Raw genomic sequence first — 14626 nt, forward strand, 5'->3', positions numbered from 1 at the left:
GGCTCTCCTGATGTTGTTATCAAGGGAAAGCCTCGGCCTCTCTGCCCTGTTGTTGGCTCTCCAGAGGAACTGGTAGGCCCCTATGTGAGACAGGAGGCTGGATTAGATGGACCCTCCCTGGTCTGATCCAGCAGGGCTCTTCTGATGTTCTTCTCAGGGGAAGGCCTCAGCCTCTCTGCCCTGTTGTTGGCCCTCCAGAGGAACAGGTTGGCCCCTGTGTGAGACAGGAGGCTGGACTAGATGGACCCTCCCTGGTCTGATCCAGCAGGGCTCTTCTGAGGTTCTTCTCAGAGGAAGGCCTCGGCCTCTCTGCCCTGTTGTTGGCCCTCCAGGGTGAGAAGACAGGACGCTGGGCGGATCCAGCAGGGCTCTCCTGATGTTGTTATCAAGGGAAGGCCTCGGCCTCTCTGCCCTGTTGTTGGCTCTCCAGAGGAACTGGTTGGCCACTGTGTGAGACTGGATGCTGGACTAGATGGCCCCTCCCTGGTCTCGTCCAGAAAGGTTCTTCTGATGTTCTCAGGGGAAAGCCTCAGCCTCTCTGCCCTGTTGCTGGCCCTCCAGAGGAACTGGTTGGCCACTGTGTGAGACTGGATGCTGGACTAGATGGCCCCTCCCTGGTCTGATCCAGCAGGGCTCTTCTGATGTTCTCCTCAGGGGAAGGCCTCAGCCTCTCTGCCCTGTTGTTGGCCGTCCAGAGGAACTGGTTGGCCCCTGTGTGAGAGAGGAGGCGGGATTAGATGGACCCTCCCTGGTCTGACCCAGCAGGGCTCTTCTGATGTTCTTCACAGGGGAAGGCCTCAGACTCTGCCCTGTTGTTGGTCCTCCAGAGGAACTGGTTGGCCCCTGTGTGACACAGGAGGCTGGGCTAGATGGACCCTCCCTGGTCTGATCCAGCAGGGCTCTTCTGAGGTTCTTCTCAGGGGAAGGCCTCAGCCTCTCTGCCCTGTTGTTGGCCCTCCAGAGGAACAGGTTGGCCAGTGTGTGAGACAGGATGCTGGACTAGATGGACCCTCACTGGTCTGATCCAGCAGGGCTCTTCTGATGTTCTTCTCAGGGGAAGGCCTCGGCCTCTCTGCCCTGTTGCTGATCCTCCAGAGGAACTGGTTGGCCCCTGTGTGAGACAGGTGGCTGGACTAGATGGACCCTCACTGGTCTGATCCAGCAAGGTTCTTCTGATGTTCTCAGGGGAAAGCCTCAGCCTCTCTGCCGTGTTGTTGGCCCTCCAGAGGAACAGGTTGGCCAGTGTGTGAGACAGGATGCTGGACTAGATGGACCCTCACTGGTCTGATCCAGCAAGGCTCTTCTGATGTTCTGAGGGGAAGGCCTCAGCCTCTCTGCCCTGTTGTTGGCCCTCCAGAGGAACTGGTTGGCCCCTGTGTGAGACATGATGCTTGACTAGATGGACCCTTACTGGTCTGATCCAGCAAGGCTCTTCTGATGTTCTTCTCAGGGGAAGGCCTCAGCCGCTCTCTGCCCTGTTGTTGTTGTCCCTCCAGAAGAACTGTTTGGCCACTGTGTGAGACAGGATGCTGGACTAGATGGACCCTCCCTGGTCTCGTCCAGAAAGGTTCTTCTGATGTTCTCAGGGGAAAGCCTCAGCCTCTCTGCCCTGTTGCTGGCCCTCCAGAGGAACTGGTTGGCCCCTGTGTGAGACAGGAGGCTGGATTAGATGGACCCTCCCTGGTCTGATCCAGCAGGGCTCTTCTGATGTTCTTCTCAGGGGAAGGCCTCGGCCTCTCTGCCCTGTTGTTGGCCCTCCGGAGGAACTCACTGGCCACTGTGTGAGGCAGGAGGCTGGACTAGATGGACCCTCCCTGGTCTGATCCAGCAGGGCTCTTCTGATGTTCTCAGGGGAAAGCCTCAGCCTCTCTGCCCTGTTGCTGGCCCTCCAGAGGAACTGGTTGGCCCCTGTGTGAGACAGGATGCTGTACCAGATGGACCCTCACTGGTCTGATCCAGCAAGGTTCTTCTGATATTCTCAGGGGAAAGCCTCAGCCTCTCTGCCCTGTTAACCCTTTTCATCTTTCCCTAACCCTAGCCTCTCTGCCCTGTTGTTGGCCCTCCAGAGGAACTGGTTGGCCCCTGTGTGAGATATGATGCTGAACTAGATGGACCCTCACTGGTCTGATCCAGCAAGGTTCTTCTGATGTTCTCAGGGGAAAGCCTCAGCCTCTCTGCCCTGTTGTTGGCCCTCCAGAGGAACTGGTTGGCCCCTGTGTGAGACTGGATGCTGAACTAGATGGACTCTCCCTGGTCTGACCCAGCAGGGTTCTTCTGATGTTCATTCTTCTCAGGGGAAGGCCTCAGCCTCTCTGCCCTATCGTTGGTCCTCCAGAGGAACTGGTTGGCCATTGTGTGAGACAGGGTGCTGGACTGGATGGACCTTCTCTGTTCTGATCCAGCAGAGCTCTTCTTACGTCCTTAAGGCATACCTTAAACTCTGCAATAAAGCCCAATGTGAGGAATGGCAATCCAAAAGCAAAGGCATCCCTGGAGGACCACTAACCTGGCTGAGAAACCTGGCATCTGGGACTAGTGGTGGTAAAAGCAGGTGGGAATCCAGGTTAATCCTGGCTGGGGCAGCCCCTCTGGCCCCCTGATCAGGTGACAGTGGTTTTGGCAGAGAATCAGACCCAGCTCAGAAAGGGCCTTCTTTTGCCCCGTATCCAATGCCAGAAAGCTTAGTCTGTCTCCCCACAGCTCCTACTCTCCAGGGGTCAGAGAGAACAAGCCAACACCTCCCACTTAAATAACGCCCAGAATACTATAGCAATATATTGCAAACCAATAAAAAAAATTGTTTTAAACTAAATAACGCCCAATGGCCAAAGCAGGGCTACAGGGACCCGTTGGCAACTGCTGACATGCCGGTTTTTATACCCCGCTTTTCTCTACCCGCAGGATTCACAAAAAGGCTTACAATCGCCTTCCCTTCCTCTTCCCACAATAGGCACCTTGTGAGGATACGTGGGGCTCAGAGAGTCCAGAGAAAGCTGCGACTGCCCCAAGGTCACCCAACAGGCTTCATGTGGATGAGAATCATAGAACCATAGAGTTGGAAGGGACCTCCAGGGTCATCTAGTGCAACCCCCTGTGAAATGCAGGTACTTCGGAAATACCTCCCCCGCCACACCCCAGGGACACCTGCTCCACACCCAAGAGATGGCAAAAAACAAACAAAACGTAGCATTGATGAAACCCTCCCCACCCTCTCTCTCATGATCTGCCTCAGTTCACAGAATCAGCATTGCTTGTCAGATGGCCATCCAGCCTCTCTTTAAAAACCTCCAAGGAAGGAGAGCCCACCACCTCCCAAGGAGGAAGCCTCTTCTACTGAGAAACTGCTCTAACAGTCAGGAAGTTCTTCCTAATGTTGAGCCGGAAACTCTTTTGATTTGATTTCAACTCGTTGGTTCTGGTCCGACCTTCTGGGGCCACGAAAACAATTCCACATCATCCTCTATAGGACAGTCCTTCAAGGACTTGAAGATGGTGATCCTATCACCTCTCAGCCGCCTCCTCTCCGGGCTAAACATCCCCAGCTCCTTCAAGCTTTCCTCATAGGAGTTGGTCTCCAGACCCCTCACCATCTTTATCGCCCTCCTCTGGACACATTCCAGCTTATCTAGAACCTTCTTAAACTGTGGTGCCCCAAACTGAAAACCCTAGGCGAGGTCTAACCAATAAAGCAATACTTCATTTCACGTGACCTGGACACTATTTCTGTTGATACAGCTCAAAACTGCATTGGCCTTTTTAGCTCCCGCATCACACTGCTGGCTCATGTTCCACTAAGGCCCCTAGATCCTTTTTGCACACACTACTGCCAAGCCAAGCCTCCCCTATCCTATAATTATGCATTTGATTTGATTCAAACCCATTCTCCAGATAAGAGCTTGCCGCTCTTAACCATTTCGCCACACTGGCTCTCTGGACAAACCAGGAACAAAGCTCATAACCCTTGCAAAGAGCAGGATTGGAGTCTAGTACCACCTTAGAAACCAACCAGATTTGGGGGGCGTGAGTTTTTAAGATTTTGGGGGTATCAGTTAGAGACTTTGTTGGCCTCTGATGCACCAGGACTCGGATCCAGCTGTTCTACTGCCGAGGAACACAGCTGCCCTCTGGAACTACGTGAACAAATCATTTGTTACAGTGCTTCTCCCACCAAAAAACCCCCAAACTTGCTTTACAAAACTCTACTACTGCATTTTGTATCTTTTCTCCCACTGCTTTTGCACTAGCTGAAAACAATGCACAATAAATCACATAAAAACAGGGAAACTGGGAAAAGGGAAAGCAAGTGAGAAATGGTGGTGGATTCTCCAACACACCTGCCTCTGGAAAAGCTTTTCTGGTAACTGGGCGAGAACAGCGGGAAGGCTGGCAAAAGAGCCCATCTGGAGAACCTGCCACCCCCACAGCAGGGTCCTCTGCCAACTTAAGAGACCCGCCCCCCAAAAACATCCCAGAGGGAGGTCCCTGAATGCTGACTGGTCAAGGCTCATCCATGAGTGCAGAGCCACACCAATAAAGACCCCCCCAACAACAGACCCTGATGTGCTATTGGGAGAGCAGTTGAAGGAGCGTTTGCACTCTACCCCCTGCAGGACTTCTAGCTCTCTCCCTCCAGTCCTCAATGAATGGAACGGAATGGCACAAAACATGAGCGAGAAGGCCAGAGGACAAAATGGGAGAGGGGCTCCAGGGAGACCCTGCCCTGCGCCAGCCTGCCCCACACAGAGTGGCGCAACCATTAGAGCTATGATCTCAGTGACCATCAACCCGCTGGGACTCACCCAAGCCCTCCCCCAGCCATTCGTCAAAACAGCAACACAGAGGGAAGCTCCAGAAAGATGTGTGACCCAAGAGCACGCAAACCAAATCGAGGCAGCTGGCGCCGAGCGTTGCACACTGTGTTTCAGAGATATTTCCTCAGAAATCTGAACAGTAACCCCTTAATATTTTGCCCAAGGTCAACAAGCTAGCTCAGGAGAGAAGTGAACCTGGAAGTTGCGAGATTCTGACAAATATTAAGATGTGCCGGAGATGCACCAGGGACAGAGGAACAAACCTGAATCCTGCTCGCCGCAGCGTTCTCCAAAACCTGAGACGCTTGCAAACTGCTGCACGGATCCATCCTGGGGCCATTCCAACCCGTCCCATCCTTTGAGAGCAAGATGGAGAAGATAGGGGCAACCAGCAGGTTCCGCCGGCTTTGTTTCGACTTACATCTCCCTCCAGTGCAGAATTCCAGCCTCAGAACCCAGAGCTCCGTGGCTTCAACACCAGGTAAACATTCCGTTCTGAGACCAAGGTGCTGGATTGCACGAAGGGCCGGGCACCGACGCAAAAAGAGGCCTTCTCTCAGGCCGGCTGGCTTCCATCTGACGGATGCATCGCTCACCCAGGCAGGAAGTCCGCCACAAATTCTCGAAGATTAGCACCACGGAGGAGGGTGGCCAGGAAGAGGCCCTACCTGCCAACACCTCCAGCTCACCGAGAGGGCCCCAAATCAAGCTGTCACTCCAGGGAAACCGGTAGAGCAGTTTGGGCGGGATTGCCACCACAAGACACAACCGAGGGGCCGTCCCAGCGGTGCAGGGAAGCCGGGGCGCACCCAGGCCACATTCCTAAAGGGGCGGGTGTGTAGATCTGCACAAAGCCTGCAGACACTGACCAAGCCTTGACACATTTCTTGCAACCCTCAAACAGCTCCAAGGGCCACACCCCCTGAACAGAAATGGTTCCGGGCCCAGCTCCACCCGCCTGGCCTGCACATCCAAGGAGTTGGTGTCATGAGACTCTGCTTCTGACCAGGGCCAAAGAGGCCTCCAGCTGAAGGCCAAATGCATGTAGATCCCAGGACAGCTCACTTGGAGGAGACCCATCGGGGCCTGCGAGGTTCCCGGCTCAGAATCCTGCCAGGCCTACAGCTCCCCTGGACCATCCGGCATCAGCCCCAGACCTCCCAATTCACCCTGAAGGGCAGGGGTTCCGGGTTCTGCGGCACGAACGGAATGGCTCTTTAACTTACAGAGACTGATAAGAACATAAGAGAAGCCATGTTGGATCAGGCCAATGGCCCATCCAGTCCAACACTCTGTCACACACTGGCAAAAAAACTAGGTGCCATCAGGAGGTCCACCAGTGGGGCCAGGATGCTAGAAGCCCTCCCACTGTGCCCCCCCCAAGTACCAAGAATACAGAGCATCACTGCCCCAGACATAAGAACACAAGAGAAGCCATGTTGGATCTTGCCAATGGCCCATCCAGTCCAACACTCTGTGTCACCCAGTGGCCAGAAAACCCAGGTGCCATCAGGAGGTCCATAGTGGGGCCAGGACACTAGAAGCCCTCCCTCCCACGATGCCCCCCGCCAGCACCCAGAAGACAGAGCATCCCTGCCCCAGACAGAGAGTTCCAACAATGTGCTGATCCAGACCAGCAGCCGCCTGAAAGGGCAGCAGGCTCTGCTGAGGGGTCCCTGAAGTTCTCCAAGGGTCTGGGACCCTCCGTCAAAGTGACAAAGCCAAAATGGCTCAGGGTGGTCGCAGCCCATGCCTGAGCCACGCAGCTCTCAACATCAGTGCAGTGGTCGTGTTAACATCCCGATCCTTGCCCACAGGAGAGGGGTGGGCTACAACAGCCCGCCCCTTTTTAACATCCCCTTCGCCCTAAAAGGCATCCTGCTTTAGCACCCCGCTGCTCCCCTGTTTGCACAAACTCACACGAAACTGCCATAGAAAATAAGACTACGGAGGCTGGTATTGTCTACTCAGGCTGGCAGCCGCTCTCCAGGGTCTCAGTCTTTCCCATCCCCTCCTGCCAGGCTCTTTGGATTGAACCCTGCATGCCAAGCTCTACCACTGACCCTCAGCCCTGCCCTGAATACGAACACACAAGGACATGTATAATACTGGATCAGACCCTTGGGCCATCCAAGTCAGTATTGTCGATTCAGGCAGGCAGCTGCTCTCCAGGGTCTCATGTACACAAAGGTCTTTCCCATCATTTACTGCTTGGCCTTTTTAACTGGAGAGGCCAGAAATTGAACCCAGGACTTTCTGCATGCCAAGCAGTTGCTCCACCACTCAGCCACGTCCCCTCCCCAAACACACATGAATCAGACTAGCTGTCCATCCAAGTCAGTATTGTCGACTCAGGCAGGCAGCCGCTCTCCAGGGTCTCAAGCAGGGTCTCCCATCACCTACTGCTTCATCCTTAAATGGAGATGCTGGGGATTGAACCTGAGACCTTTTGCATGCCAAGCAGAGCCTCTCCACTGAGCCACAGTCCCTGTGTGGAAATAATCCCGGTCTTTGGGGAGTGTTCATGGTGTGAGCAGCTCAGGGGCTCTGGTCTGCTCTGCAGCTCCAACCTGTGCCCGGGGAAGGTCACAAATTGGGACACAGCGCCAGGGGAGAGGGAAGCCCTCTGCACGCGCACAGAGGCACCCGTCTTCCTTGTCACCCCGTTCCGCAAGGCAGGTCCAAACCGGCTCCGAGAACAGGTTTTGGGGCTGTGGCCTAGGCCAGCTCCCATGGCGATGACCTCGCTTCCATGGCAACACGGCTGCGGTTGCAACACGGCGATTGGGCTGTCAGGAGGCCTTGTCAAATCGATGACAACAGCGGAGCAGCAACAACAACAGCCGCTGCAGCAGCACGGGGTGGGGCCTGAGATCGAGAAACGCCTCAGAGGCAAAAGAGCCAAGGCGTGACCAGGGAGCAGGCCTCACCTGCTGGGGCCCGTCACACGTGGGGCGCGACCTGGCTGCAGGGCCAGATTGCACAATCTTTCTTGCTCACACACACACACCCCTCAGGCACACACAACAACAGATCATTGTTATGGAGATTTCTAGGGTAGGGTGGAGGGTTATGATGAGCCTTCCTTCCTTCCTTCCTTCCTTGCTTCCCCCAGCCCTCCAGGACAAACCCAGGGGTAAGCATAATCCTGCAAGTTTATGCAAGTTTACTTGGGAGTAAACCCGAATCCACAGAGCAAGCTGACATCCTCAGAATCGTCCTGGAAATATCCTGCAAGTTGGACATTTTGCTTCTTGATCCATGAGACTAAACAATGGCAGCAGTGGGGAGGGGGAGGGGGGGAGAATGGATGATCCCGTCCTGCACTCTGTAAGCATGGGGGCAGCTAAGGCTGTGCCCCCACCGGCCCCCTCACCCTTGCGGTGCTACACTCTGAAGGAGCACGTTCCAGGATCAGGACATCTTTTGTAAGCTCCCCCCCTCCCCTCACCCCACACACGTACACCTTTCCCCGCTTCAGTTTCTGAGGCCTCCTCCAGGCCGGGCTTTTTGCAATCCTCTCCCCAGGCATAAGGACTGGAAACTTGATTTTTAAAGAAAAAACAACACCACCATAGCTGATATGCCACTATCTATCCCTGGGCACGTATTTAGGGGTGTGCATAATGCCCAGAAGTGGGGCTGCCCCTCATTTGACGTTGCGTCCATTGGTGCAGAAAGGTTGCAAACGGGCACTGGCCAGACGGCATCGCGGGGGGAGGGGAAGCGACGCCGGTCCCTGGACATTTGCAGCATCCTCTGGGCGCGCGTTGGGGAGCGGGGCGGCGGGGGGGGGGTGTTTTATTCCGGTGCAATGCCAGCCCCCCCCTCCCGCGTCCCCACCCGGCCGCCCTCCATCTTGCAGCCTGGAGGGCTGGCATTCCCGAAGGTGCCCGCTCCCTTCCCCGCACCGCTTCCATCTTGCAACCCTCGGGCGCTCCGAGGTGGCGGGGAGGGGGCCGCGGCTCCAGGCCTCTGCCCGCCCCCCCCCCCCGGGCCTCGCCTGCCTCGCCCCCCGCCGGCCAAGGGGCCTTGTGGCCTCGGGCCAAGCGCGGCCCCCCCCGCCTCCCTCCTCCCGAGGAGACCGCGCCGCTGCGCCCATGCATCGCGGCTGCACCTGCCCTCGGGGGGGCTCCATCAGCGCCCGACGGGCAGCCTTGGCGGGGGCAGCGGCTGCAGGGCGTCCCGGGGCCGGCCGTGGGCACTCACCGCCTCGGCGTTGCGCTCGTTGCCCGCTGCCAGCGCCGTCCGCAGAGCCATCTTCCGCGCGGCGCCCTCGGCCTCTGCCTGGGGGGGGGGGGGGGCTGCGGCGGCTCAGCGGGCCCGGGGGGGCGGGCGCGGGGAGCCGGCGGGGCGGCCGGGCTCGCGGGGTGGCGGGGCTGGGGCGCGGCGCTGCTGCTGCTGCTGCTGCCTCCTCCTTCTCCGCCGCCGCCGGCCCGCCGCCATCCGCCCGGGCCCCCCAGAGAAGGGCGCTTCTGCGGCCCCGAGCCCCGCACGAGGCGGACGCCGCGATCCCCGGACCCCCTGCCCTGCCCTCGCCGCCGCCGCCGCCGCTCCTCCTCCTCGGAGGCGGAGGCTGCCGCTGCTGCTGCTGCTGCTGCTGCTGGTGGTGGCGGCGCGGCGACGGCAGGGGGCGGCCGCCGCGCTTCCCTGGGCCAAGGCGAGCTGGAGCCCCCCGAGGGCCGGGCCGGGCCGTGGAAGGCGAAGCGCCAGCCCCCCCCCCCCCTCGAGCCGCTTAAAGGCGCCGCCGCGGCCCCTCGTCTCGCCCCGCGCAAGGCGGCCACCGGGAGCCAGGCAGGGCGGTGGCCCAAGCCGGAAAAGAGAGAGAGAGCCTCTGCGCGCGTGCAGAGGGCGCTGCGAGGCTTGGAGGGGTGGCGCAAGCGAGGACGCGGGGCCCTGGCCAGGATCGCGGCTTTGGTGGGGCCCAAACTAGGCGACCGACTAGGGCGCCGGCCTTCTGGGGGCACCGAAATGGGTGCCCCGTGTGAACATAGGGACATCTGAAGCTGCCTTCTACTGACTCAGACCTGCCTGGGTCCACCAAAGCCAGTCTTGTCTACGCAGACGGGCAGCGGCTCTACAGGGTCTCCCTTCCACTCCTATTTGCCTGGACCCTTTTGAGTTGGAGATGCCGGGGATTGAACCTGGGACCTTCTGCCTACCAAGCAGATGCTCTGCCACTGAGCCACAGCCCCATTCATGGCTCTCCAGGGTCTCAGCTGAGGTTTTTCACACCTATTTGCCTGGACCCTTTTGAGCTGGAGATGCCGGGGATTGAACCTGGGACCTTCTGCTTACCAAGCAGATGCTCTACCACTGAGCCTCCGTCCCTCCCTATAAGAAGCTGTCTTCTACTGAAGCAGACCTCCCTGGGTCCACCAAAGTCAGTCTTGTCTACTCAGACCCCGCTGTAGCTACAGGCATGGCTGAGGAAGGGCCTCGATTCTGCTTGCTGTACCGAAAGAAGGCCCCGGTTCAATTCCCAGCATTTCCAGCTTTTAAGGGCCAGGCAGCAGGCAATGGGGAAGACTGTTTGTACCCCAGGCCCTGCAGGGCCCAAATGGCTCAGGGGCAGAGCCTCCACTTGGCACGCAGAAAGTCCCAGGTTCAATCCCCAACATCTCCAGTTCAGAAGTAGCAGGCAGGAGGGGAGGGGAGAGTCTGTTGCTGGATCATGAGAGCAACTCTTTGGCCAATGTGTAAGACAGGAGGCTGGACTAGATGGACCCTCCCTGGTCTGACCCAGCAGGGCTCTTCTGAGGTTCTTCTCAGGGGAAGGCCTCAGCCTCTCTGCCCTGTTGTTGGCCCTCCAGAGGGAACTGGCTGGCCCCTGTGTGAGACAGGAGGCTGGACTAGATGGACCCTCCCTGGTCTGATCTAGCAGGGCTCTTCTGATGTTCTTCTCAGGGGAAGGCCTTGGGCTCTCTGCCCTGTTGTTGGCCCTCCAGAGGAACTGGCTGGCCACTGTGTGAGATGACAGGAAGCTGGACTAGATGGACCTTCACTGGTCTGATCCAGCAGGGCTCTTCTGATGTTCTTCTCAGGGGAAGGCCTCGGCCTCTCTGCCCTGTTGTTGGCCCTCCAGAGGAACTGGCTGGCCCCTGTGTGAGACACTAGGCTGGACTAGATGGACCCTCCGTGGTCTGATGCAGACAACCTCTTCTGATGTTCTTCAGGAGCTGATCCCTTTTCCAGAGCCACCTCAAGTTTTCCTGCACCGAATTATGAAATGCACCGACCTTTTGCCAGTCAAGGTTGTGCACCTTGCTAATGCTTGGCACTCACTTGGCACTGCTGGCACGATTCAGGGACTGCATGCAAATAGGCCTGAGGCCGTTTGTTCAGAGAGTAGCAGGCCCGAGGCATGAAGTTTATTTGTGGTGGAGCTGAGCTGAGAAGCATCAGACTCCTGGATCCGGACTTCTGGATCGGCTTAACCCCTCTGCTACACCATTGGGGAATGGAAGACGCCCTTGGGGACTGTTTGCAGATGTAACCTCCGTGCCTAAATGAGCCAGTTTTGCAACAGATGTGCCTTAGACGAAGGTCAGTTCTGTTTGTTAGACTGAAAGATACAGGAGATGGAGTGTTTATTCTGTGAAATATGAGGGCCCTGATACACGTCTGATCTTGGATCTTTCTCTGCTTTCCTCTGGGGGGCATCTGTAAATATGCACGCATTAATGCCCTACATTAACAGTGTAATGCTGAACAAATTACACTCTTGTAATTTGGATTTGCAAGGGTGTAACTCATACTGGGTTGGCCCGGGGTTGCCCAGGCTCATGATATCCTGCAAGCTAAGCAAGGTCTACCCTGTTTGGTGCTTGGATGGGAGACCACCGAGGAAGTCTTGGCTGAGACAGGCCTTTGTTTGTCTCTTGCCTTGAAAACCCTGCAGGCCGTAGAAAAGACCAAGAGTCCGGTGGTACTTTAAAGACTAACAAAATTTGCGCCAGAGAAGAAGAAGAAAATGATGATATTGGATTTATACCCCACCCTCCACTCTGAATCTCAGAGTCTCAGAGAGGCTCACAATCTCCTTTATCTTCCTCCCCCACAACAGACACCCTGTGAGGTAGGTGGGGCTGAGAGAACTCTCCCAGCAGCTGCCCTTTCAAGGACGACTCTGCCAGAGCTATGGCTGACCCAAGGCCATTCCAGCAGGTGCAAGTGGAGGAGTGGGGAATCAAACCCGGTTCTCCCAGATAACAGATCTCTGGCTGACCCAAGGCCATTCCAACAGCTGCAAGTGGAGGAGTGGGGAATCAAACCCAGTTCTTCCAGATAAGAGTCCATGCACTTAACCACAACACCAAACTGGCTCTCTAAGAAGAGGAGGAGGTTGAATTTATACCCCACCCTTCACTCAGAGCAGCTTCCAATCTCCTTCCCTTCCTTTCTCTACAACAGACACCCTGTGAGGTGAGTGGGGCTGAGAGAGCTCTGAGAGAACAGCTCTTGAGCAGAACAGCTCTGAGAGAGTTATGACTGACCCAAGGTCACACCAGGAGCTGCATGTGGAGAAGCGGGGAATCAAACCTGGTTCTCTCTGATAAAGAGCCCGCGCACTTAACCGGTACACCAAATTGGCTTTTGTGCACCAAAATGGCAAGCAGGGGGCGCTTTGCTCCTTGAGGCCCTTGGCATCCCCTTGCTTCTCCAGCTTAAAGGCAGCCCGTTCCAGATGTTCCACAGGCGGGATCTAGCTTGGATTTCCTGCTCTGACTGGGGTGGAGGTGGCTTAGAAGGCTGTGAAATCTCCATGACAGAAATCTCCATGACAACCTTGCCAGGTGAGGCCAGCATTACGAGGGGGTGGACTTTGCCCAGGAGTGCGCTTGCCAAAGGACTCTCCATCATTAGGGCATTTCTGCATCCCTTTGAACCAAGTGCTTCTCTCTGCCTCTCTCTCTCTCTCTCTCTCTCTGCAGGCCTCAGATTCAGCAGGAGAGCCAGCTTGGTGTAGTGGTGAAGTCCGTGGATTCTTATCTGGGAGAACCGGGTTTGATTCCCCACTCCTCCACTTGCAGCTGCTGGAATGGCCTTGGATCAGCCAGAGCTCTCTTATCTGGGAGAACCGGGTTTGATTCCCCACTCCTCCACTTGCAGCTGCTGGGATGGCCTTGGATCAGCCAGAGCTCTCTTATCTGGGAGAACCGGGTTTGATTCCCCACTCCTCCACTTGCAGCTGCTGGGATGGCCTTGGGTCAGCCAGAGCTCTCTTATCTGGGAGAACCGGGTTTGATTCCCCACTCCTCCACTTGCAGCTGCTGGAATAGCCTCGGGTCAGCCAGAGCTCTCTTATCTGGGAGAACCGGGTTGGATTCCCCACTCCTCCACTTGCAGCTGCTGGAATGGCCTTGGGTCAGCCAGAGCTCTCTTATCTGGGAGAACCGGGTTTGATTCCCCACTCCTCCACTTGCAGCTGCTGGGATGGCCTTGGGTCAGCCAGAGCTCTCTTATCTGGGAGAACCGGGTTTGATTCCCCACTCCTCCACTTGCAGCTGCTGGGATGGCCTTGGGTCAGCCAGAGCTCTCTTATCTGGGAGAACCGGGTTTGATTCCCCACTCCTCCACTTGCAGCTGCTGGAATGGCCTTGGGTCAGCCAGAGCTCTCTTATCTGGGAGAACCGGGTTTGATTCCCCACTCCTCCACTTGCAGCTGCTGGGATGGCCTTGGGTCAGCCAGAGCTCTCTTATCTGGGAGAACCGGGTTTGATTCCCCACTCCTCCACTTGCAGCTGCTGGAATGGCCTTGGGTCAGCCAGAGCTCTGGCAGAGGTTGTCCTTGAAAGGGCAGCTGCTGTGAGAGCTCTCTTAGCCCCTCCCACCTCACAGAGTTGTGGGGGGAGAAAATATAGGAGATTGTAAGCCGCTGTGAGTGTCTGATTCAGAGAGAAGGGAGGGGTATAAATCTGCAGTTCTTCTTCACAGGAGCACAGCTCTGGCCTGAACCTTTCTGAGGGTCTCCCCTGTTCCTCCCCTCCTACCTTGTCCATCGGATAGTAGGTGCAGCTGCATAACAATCCCTGGATTAGGAGAGCGGGCAGCCAGCCAGCCGCCAGGGGCTTTGCCATGCCCCCAGCAGCCCTCATTAACCTCTGGAGAAGCCCACACCACCCTTTCTCCACTTCTTATGTGATCTGGGGCAGCAGGTGGCTTACTGCCCTTTTGACTGTGGGAGGTGGGCTCAGGACAGCCCCAGGCGAATGAGGCCTGCTTGGGCTGGCTGGATCTCACTCGCCTAGGGCTCTCCTTTCTTGCATTGGGTTGCTTTTGGCTGGGGGGCGGCATATGCTAATGAGTTATGCTAATGAGCTCCACCACCTATGTTCCTACAAAATAACCCCTGCCGAAATGTATTTATTTGCTTTGTTTATAGCTCCCTTCTGCCTGGAACCCAAGGCAGATAAATGCACTTTGCATCGAAGGTGCCATAGGGAAAGAATGAAGCCCCCAGTGTGCCACAGAGCGTGGCAAAGAGGTGATGGGTGGGATGGATGTTTCTTTGCTTTAGCCAGTTCCCCTTCTGGTGGTTCTTGGAGCTCGCTGTCTGCAGAGCAGCCTCCCTCTCTGGCCTGGAGTGCCCCTGAGGGGCCATCCTGACCCAGCCTTGCCCGCAGGGTGCTGAAGGGTCAGTGCCTGCCCTGCCAAATGCAACAGCCAATTGCCGGGCACCGCAGTGGTGGAAAGCCAGCCCCGCGTGGCTGTGATTGGCTGCAAGATGGCATGGAAACAGGCCTGTCCGTCTGTCACCCACCAGTCTCTCTCCCTCCCTCCCTCCCCCTTCCAAATCCTTGCCAAGGGGGACT

General features: G+C 56.8%; 1 protein-coding gene across 1 annotated transcript in view; it reads right to left on the bottom strand.

Annotated features, from left to right (window-relative positions):
* The window catches only part of MARK4 (microtubule affinity regulating kinase 4), a 67920-nt gene extending 58851 nt beyond the window's left edge, over positions 1 to 9069 (bottom strand). The window contains exon 1 of the mRNA XM_060258385.1: positions 9021 to 9069. The gene's annotated coding sequence lies outside the window, so the exon portion shown is untranslated. The remainder of the gene's footprint in view (positions 1 to 9020) is intronic.
* Between the last annotated feature and the right edge of the window lie 5557 nt (positions 9070 to 14626).

This window comes from Heteronotia binoei, chromosome 17 (genome assembly GCF_032191835.1).
Source record: "Heteronotia binoei isolate CCM8104 ecotype False Entrance Well chromosome 17, APGP_CSIRO_Hbin_v1, whole genome shotgun sequence".
NCBI classification, from domain to species: Eukaryota; Metazoa; Chordata; class Lepidosauria; order Squamata; family Gekkonidae; genus Heteronotia; species Heteronotia binoei.